The sequence below is a fragment of the Cavia porcellus genome, unplaced genomic scaffold, assembly GCF_034190915.1.
Source record: "Cavia porcellus strain 051 isolate PalLab524CR breed Dunkin Hartley unplaced genomic scaffold, mCavPor4.1 scaffold_57, whole genome shotgun sequence".
NCBI lineage: Eukaryota > Metazoa > Chordata > Mammalia > Rodentia > Caviidae > Cavia > Cavia porcellus.
In genome coordinates, this window is record NW_026947540.1 from 533,331 (window position 1) to 540,949 (window position 7,619).

Sequence of the window (7,619 nt, forward strand, 5' to 3'; positions counted from 1 at the left end):
ACATTACATTCACTAGTAGGAGTGAGATAAACATCAAGGGTTGGTGCGCATTGTATGGGTGTGTGTTACATTACATTCACTAGTAGGAGTGAGAAAAACATCACGGGGTGGTGTGAATCGGAGGGTCTGAATTAGGATAGGCAGTGAGTGGCAAAGTAGGATGGAGAAAAGCACCGCCTGGTGGTCAGCATGGGGAGGTCAGGCAACATGCAGTGGCAATGTAGGATAGTTTTCTGATAAACTTCACGGGGTGGTGCACATTTTATGGGAGTGTGTTACATTACATTCACTAGTAGGAGTGAGAAAAACATCACGGGGTGGTGCGAATCGGAGGGACTGAATTAGGATAGGCAGTGAGTGGCAATGTAGGATGGAAAAAAGCACCGCGGGGTGGTCAGCATGGGGAGGTCAGGGAACAGGCAGTGGCAATGTAGGATAATTTTCTGAAAAACATCGTGCGGTGGTGCGCATTGTATGGGTGTGTGTTACATTACATTCACTAGTAGGAGTGAGAAAAACATCACGGGTGATGCACATTGTATGGGTGTGTGTTACATTACATCCACTAGTAGGAGTGAGAATATCATCACGGGGTGGTCCGCATTGTATGGGTGTGTGTTACATTACATTCACTAGTAGGAGTGAGAAAAACATCAGGGGGTGGTGTGAATCGGAGGGTCTGAATTAGGATAGGCAGTGAGTGGCAATGTAGGATGGAGAAAAGCACCGCGGGGTGGTCAGCATAGGGAGGTCAGGGAACATGCAGTGGCAATATAGGATACGTTTCTGAAAAACATCGCGGGGTGGTGCGCATTGTATGGGTGTGTGTTACATTACATTCACTAGTAGGAGTGAGAAAAACATCACGGGGTAGTGCTCATTGTATGGGTGTGTGTTATATTACATTCACTAGTAGGAGTGAGAAAAACATCACGGGGTGGTGTGAATTGGAGGTTCTGAATTAGGATAGGCAGTGAGTGGCAATGTAAGATGGAGAAAAGCACCGCGGGGAGGTCAGCATGTAGAGGTCAGGGAACATGCAGTGGCAATGTAGGATAGGTATTTGAAAAACATCGCGGGGTGGTGCGCATTGTATGGCTGTGTGTTACATTACATTCACTAGTAGGAGTGAGAAAAACATCACGGGGTGGTGTGAATCAGAGGGTCTGAATTAGGATAGGCAGTGAGGGGCAATGTAGGATGGAGAAAAGCACCGCGGGGTGGTCAGCATGGGGAGGTCAGGGAACATGCAGGGCAATGTAGGATAGGTTTCTGAAAAACATCGCGGGGTGGTGCGCATTTTATGGGTGTGTGTTACATTACATTCACTAGTAGGAGTGAGAAAAACATCACGGGGTGGTGTGAATCGGAGGGTGTGAAATAGGACAGGCAGTGAGTGGCAATGTAGGATGGAGAAATGCACCGCGGGGTGGTCAGCATGGGGAGGTCAGGGAACATGCAGTGGCAATGTAGGATAGTTTTCTGAAAAACTTCGTGGGGTGGTGCGCATTGTATGGGTGTGTGTTACATTACATTCACTAGTAGGAGTGAGATAAACATCAAGGGTTGGTGCGCATTGTATGGGTGTGTGTTACATTACATTCACTAGTAGGAGTGAGAAAAACATCACGGCGTGGTGTGAATCGGAGGTTCTGAATTAGGATAGACATTGAGTGGCAATGTAGGATGGAGAAAAGCACCGCGGGGTGGTCAGCATGGGGAGGTCAGGGAAAATGCAGTGGCAATGTAGGATAGGTTTCTGAAAAACATCGCGGTGTGGTGCGCGTTATATGGGTGTGTTACATTACATTCACTAGTAGGAGTGAGAAAAACAACACGGGCTGGTGCGCATTGTATGGGTGTGTGTAACATTACATTCACTAGTAGGAGTGAGAAAAACATCACGGGGTGGTGTGAATCCTAGGGTCTGAATTAGGATAGGCAGGGAGTGGCAATGTAGGAAGGAGAAAAGCACCGCGGGGTGGTCAGCATGGGGAGGTTAGGGAAAATGCAGTGGCAATGTAGGATAGGTTTCTGAAAAACATCGCGGTGTGGTGCGCATTGTATGGGTGTGTGTTACATTACATTCACTAGTAGGAGTGAGAAAAACATCACGGGGTAGTGCTCATTGTATGGGTGTGTGTTTTATTACATTCACTAGTAGGAGTGAGAAAAACATCACGGGGTGGTGTGAATCGGACGTTCTGAATTAGGATAGGCAGTGAGTGGCAATGTAAGATGGAGAAAAGCACCGCGGGGAGGTCAGCATGTAGAGGTCAGGGAACATGCAGTGGCAATGTAGGATAGGTATTTGAAAAACATCGCGGGGTGGTGCGCATTGTATGGCTGTGTGTTACATTACATTCACTAGTAGGAGTGAGAAAAACATCACGGGGTGGTGGGAATCGGAGGGTCTGAATTTGGATAGGCAGTGAGTGGCAATGTAGGATGGAGAAAAGCACCGCGGGGTGGTCAGCATGGGGAGGTCAGGGAACATGCAGTGGCAATGTAGGATAGGTTTCTGAAAAACATCCCGGGGTGGTGTGCATTGTATGGGTGTGTGTTACATTACATTCACTAGTAGGAGTGAGAATAACATCACGGGGTGGTGCGCATTGTATGGGTGTGTGTTCAATTACATTCACTAGTAGGAGTGAGAAAAACATCGCGGGGTGGTGTGAATCGGAGGGTCTGAATTAGGATAGGCAGTGAGTGGCAATGTAGGATGGAGAAAAGCACCGCGGGGTGGTAAGCATGGGGAGGTCAGGGAACATGCAGTGGCAATGTAGGATAGGTTTCTGAAAAACATCGCGGGGTGGTGCGCATTGTGTGGGTGTGTGTTACATTACATTCACTAGTAGGAGTGAGAAAAACATCACGGGGTGGTGCGAATCGGAGGGTCTGAATTTGGATAGGCAGTGAGTGGCAATGTAGGATGGAGAAAAGCACCGCGGGGTGGTCAGCATGGGGAGGTCAGGGAACATGCAGTGGCAATGTAGGATAGGTTTCTGAAACACATCGCGGGGTGGTGCGCATTGTGTGGGTGTGTGTTACATTACATTCACTAGTAGGAGTGAAAAAAAATAACAGGGTGGTGCTCTTGTATGTGTGTGTGTTACATTACATTCTCTAGTAGGAGTGAGAAAAACATCACGGGGTGGTGTGAATCGGAGGGCCTGAATTAGGATAGGCAGTGAGTGGCAATGTAGGATGGAGAAAAGCACCGCGGGGTGGTCAGCATGGGGAGGTCAGGGAACATGCAGTGGCAATGTAGGATAGGTTTCTGAAAAACATCGCGGGGTGGTGGGCATTGTATGGGTGTGTTACATTACATTCACTAGTAGGAGTGAGAAAAACAACACGGGCTGGTGCGCATTGTATGGGTGTGTGTAACATTACATTCACTAGTAGGAGTGAGAAAAACATCACGGGGTGGTGTGAATCTTAGGGTCTGAATTAGGATAGGCAAGGAGTGGCAATGTAGGAAGGAGAAAAGCACCGCGGGGTGGTCAGCATGGGGAGGTTAGGGAAAATGCAGTGGCAATGTAGGATAGGTTTCTGAAAAACATCGCGGTGTGGTGCGCATTGTATGGGTGTGTGTTACATTACATTCACTAGTAGGAGTGAGAAAAACATCAGGGGGTGGTGTGAATCGGAGGGTCTGAATTAGGATAGGCAGTGAGTGGCAATGTAGGATGGAGAAAAGCACCGCGGGGTGGTCAGCATGGGGAGGTCAGGGAACATGCAGTGGCAATGTAGGATAGGTTTCTGAAAAACATCGCGGGGTGGTGCGCATTGTATGGGTGTGTGTTACATTACATTCACAAGTAGGAGTGAGAAAAACATCACGGGGTAGTGCTCATTGTATGATTGTGTGTTATATTACATTCACTAGTAGGAGTGAGAAAAACATCACGGGGTGTTGTGAATCGGACGTTCAGAATTAGGATAGGCAGTGAGTGGCAATGTAAGATGGAGAAAAGCACCGCGGGGAGGTCAGCATGTAGAGGTCAGGGAACATGCAGTGGCAATGTAGGATAGGTATTTGAAAAACATCGCGGGGTGGTGCGCATTGTATGGCTGTGTGTTACATTACATTCACTAGTAGGAGTGAGAAAAACATCACGGGGTGGTGTGAATCAGAGGGTCTGAATTAGGATAGGCAGTGAGGGGCAATGTAGGATGGAGAAAAGCACCGCGGGGTGGTCAGCATGGGGAGGTCGGGGAACATGCAGGGCAATGTAGGATAGGTTTCTGAAAAACATCGCGGGGTGGTGCGCATTGTATGGGTGTGTGTTACATTACATTCACTAGTAGGAGTGAGAAAAACATCACGGGGTGGTGTGAATCGGAGGGTGTGAAATAGGACAGGCAGTGAGTGGCAATGTAGGATGGAGAAATGCACCGCGGGGTGGTCAGCATGGGGAGGTCAGGGAACATGCAGTGGCAATGTAGGATAGTTTTCTGAAAAACTTCGTGGGGTGGTGCGCATTGTATGGGTGTGTGTTACATTACATTCACTATTACGAGTGAGATAAACATCAAGGGTTGGTGCGCATTGTATGGGTGTGTGTTACATTACATTCACTAGTAGGAGTGAGAAAAACATCACGGCGTGGTGTGAATAGGAGGTTCTGAATTAGGATAGACATTGAGTGGCAATGTAGGATGGAGAAAAGCACCGCGGGGTGGTCAGCATGGGGAGGTCAGGGAAAATGCAGTGGCAATGTAGGATAGGTTTCTGAAAAACATCGCGGTGTGGTGCGCGTTATATGGTTGTGTGTTACATTACATTCACTAGTAGGAGTGAGAAAAACATCACGGGGTTGTGGGAATCGGAGGATCTGAATTAGGATAGGCAGTGAGTGGCAATGTAGGATGGAGAAATGCACCGCGGGGTGGTCAGCATGGGGAGCTCAGGGAACATGCAGTGGCAATGTAGGATAGTTTTCTGAAAAATTTCGCGGGGTGGTGCGCATTGTATGGGTGTGTGTTACATTACATTAACTAGTAGGAGTGAGAAAAACATCACGGGGTGGTGTGAATCGGAGGGTCTGAATTAGCATAGGCAGTGAGTGGCAATGTGGGTTGGATAAAAGCACCGCGGGGTGGTCAGGATGGGGAGGTCATGGAACATGCAGTGGCAATGTAGGAAAGGTTTCTGAAAAACATCGCGGGGTGGTGCGCATTGTGTGGGTGTGTGTTACATTACATTCACTAGTAGGAGTGAGAAAAACATCACGGAGTGGTGCGCATTGTATGGGTGTGTGTTACATTACATTCACTAGTAGGAGTGAGAAAAACATCACGGGTGGTGTGAATCGGAGGGTCTGAATTAATATAGGCAGTGAGTGGCAATGTAGGATGGAGAAAAGCACCGCGGGGTGGTCAGCATGGGGAGGACAGGGAACATGCAGTGGCAATGTAGGATAGGTTTCCGAAAAACATCGCGGGGTGGTGCGCATTGTATGGGTGTGTGTTACATTACATTCACTAGGAGGAGTGAGAAAAACATCACGGGGTGGTGCGCATTGTATGGTTGTGTGTTACATTACATTCACTAGTAGGAGTGAGAAAAACATCCCGGGGTGGGGTGCATTGTATGGGTGTGTGTTACATTACATTCACTAGTAGGAGTTAGAAAAACATCCCTGGGTGGGGCGCATTGCATGGGTGTGTGTTACATTACATTCACTAGTAGGAGTGAGAAAAACATCACGGGGTGGTGTGAATCGGAGGGTCTGAATTAGGATAGGCAGTGAGTGGCAATGTAGGATGGAGAAAAGCACCGCGGGGTGGTCAGCATGGGGAGGACAGAGAACATGCAGTGGCATTGTAGGATAGGTTTCCGAAAAATATCGCGGGGTGGTGCGCATTGTATGGGTGTGTGTTACATTACATTCACTAGTAGGAGTGAGAAAAACATCACGGGGTGGTGCGCATTGTATGGGTGTGTGTTACATTACATTAACTAGTAGGAGTGAGAAAAACATCACGGGGTGGTGTGAATCGGAGGGTCTGAATTAGGATAGGCAGTGAGTGGCAATGTAGGATGGAGAAAAGCACCGTGGGGTGGTCAGCATGGGGAAGTCAGGGAACATGCAGTGGCAATGTAGGATAGGTTTCTGAAAAACATCGCGTGGTGGTGCGCATTGTTGGGGGTGTGTTAAATTACATTCACTAGTAGGAGTGAGAAAAACATCGCGGGGTGGTGTAAATCGGAGGGTCTGAATTAGGATAGGCAGTGAGTGGCAATGTAGGATGGAGAAAAGCTCCGCGGGGTGGTCAGCATGGGGAGGTCAGGGAACATGCAGTGGCAATGTAGGATACGTTTCTGAAAATACATCCCGAGGTGGTGTGCATTGTATGGGTGTGTGTTACATTACATTCACTAGTAGGAGTGAGAATAACATCACGGGGTGGTGCGCATTGTATGGGTGTGTGTTACATTACATTCACTAGTAGGAGTGAGAAAAACATCGCGGGGTGGTGTGAATCGGAGGGTCTGAATTAGGATAGGCAGTGAGTGGCAATGTAGGATGGAGAAAAGCACCGCGGGGTGGTAAGCATGGGGAGGTCAGGGAACATGCAGTGGCAATGTAGGATAGGTTTCTGAAAAACATCGCGGGGTGGTGCGCATTGTGTGGGTGTGTGTTACATTACATTCACTAGTAGGAGTGAGAAAAACATCACGGGGTAGTGCTCATTGTATGGGTGTGTGTTATATTACATTCACTAGTAGGAGTGTGAAAAACATCACGGGGTGTTGTGAATCGGACGTTCAGAATTAGGATAGGCAGTGAGTGGCAATGTAAGATGGAGAAATGCACCGCGGGGAGGTCAGCATGTAGAGGTCAGGGAACATGCAGTGGCAATGTAGGATAGGTATTTGAAAAACATCGCGGGGTGGTGCGCATTGTATGGCTGTGTGTTACATTACATTCACTAGTAGGAGTGAGAAAAACATCACGGGGTGGTGTGAATCAGAGGGTCTGAATTAGGATAGGCAGTGAGGGGCAATGTAGGATGGAGAAAAGCACCGCGGGGTGGTCAGCATGGGGAGGTCGGGGAACATGCAGGGCAATGTAGGATAGGTTTCTGAAAAACATCGCGGGGTGGTGCGCATTGTATGGGTGTGTGTTACATTACATTCACTAGTAGGAGTGAGAAAAACATCACGGGGTGGTGTGAATCGGAGGGTGTGAAATAGGACAGGCAGTGAGTGGCAATGTAGGATGGAGAAATGCACCACGGGGTGGTCAGCATGGGGAGGTCAGGGAACATGCAGTGGCAATGTAGGATAGTTTTCTGAAAAACTTCGTGGGGTGGTGCGCATTGTATGGGTGTGTGTTACATTACATTCACTATTACGAGTGAGATAAACATCAAGGGTTGGTGCGCATTGTATGGGTGTGTGTTACATTACATTCACTAGTAGGAGTGAGAAAAACATCACGGCGTGGTGTGAATAGGAGGTTCTGAATTAGGATAGACATTGAGTGGCAATGTAGGATGGAGAAAAGCACCGCGGGGTGGTCAGCATGGGGAGGTCAGGGAAAATGCAGTGGCAATGTAGGATAGGTTTCTGAAAAACATCGCGGTGTGGTGCGCGTTATATG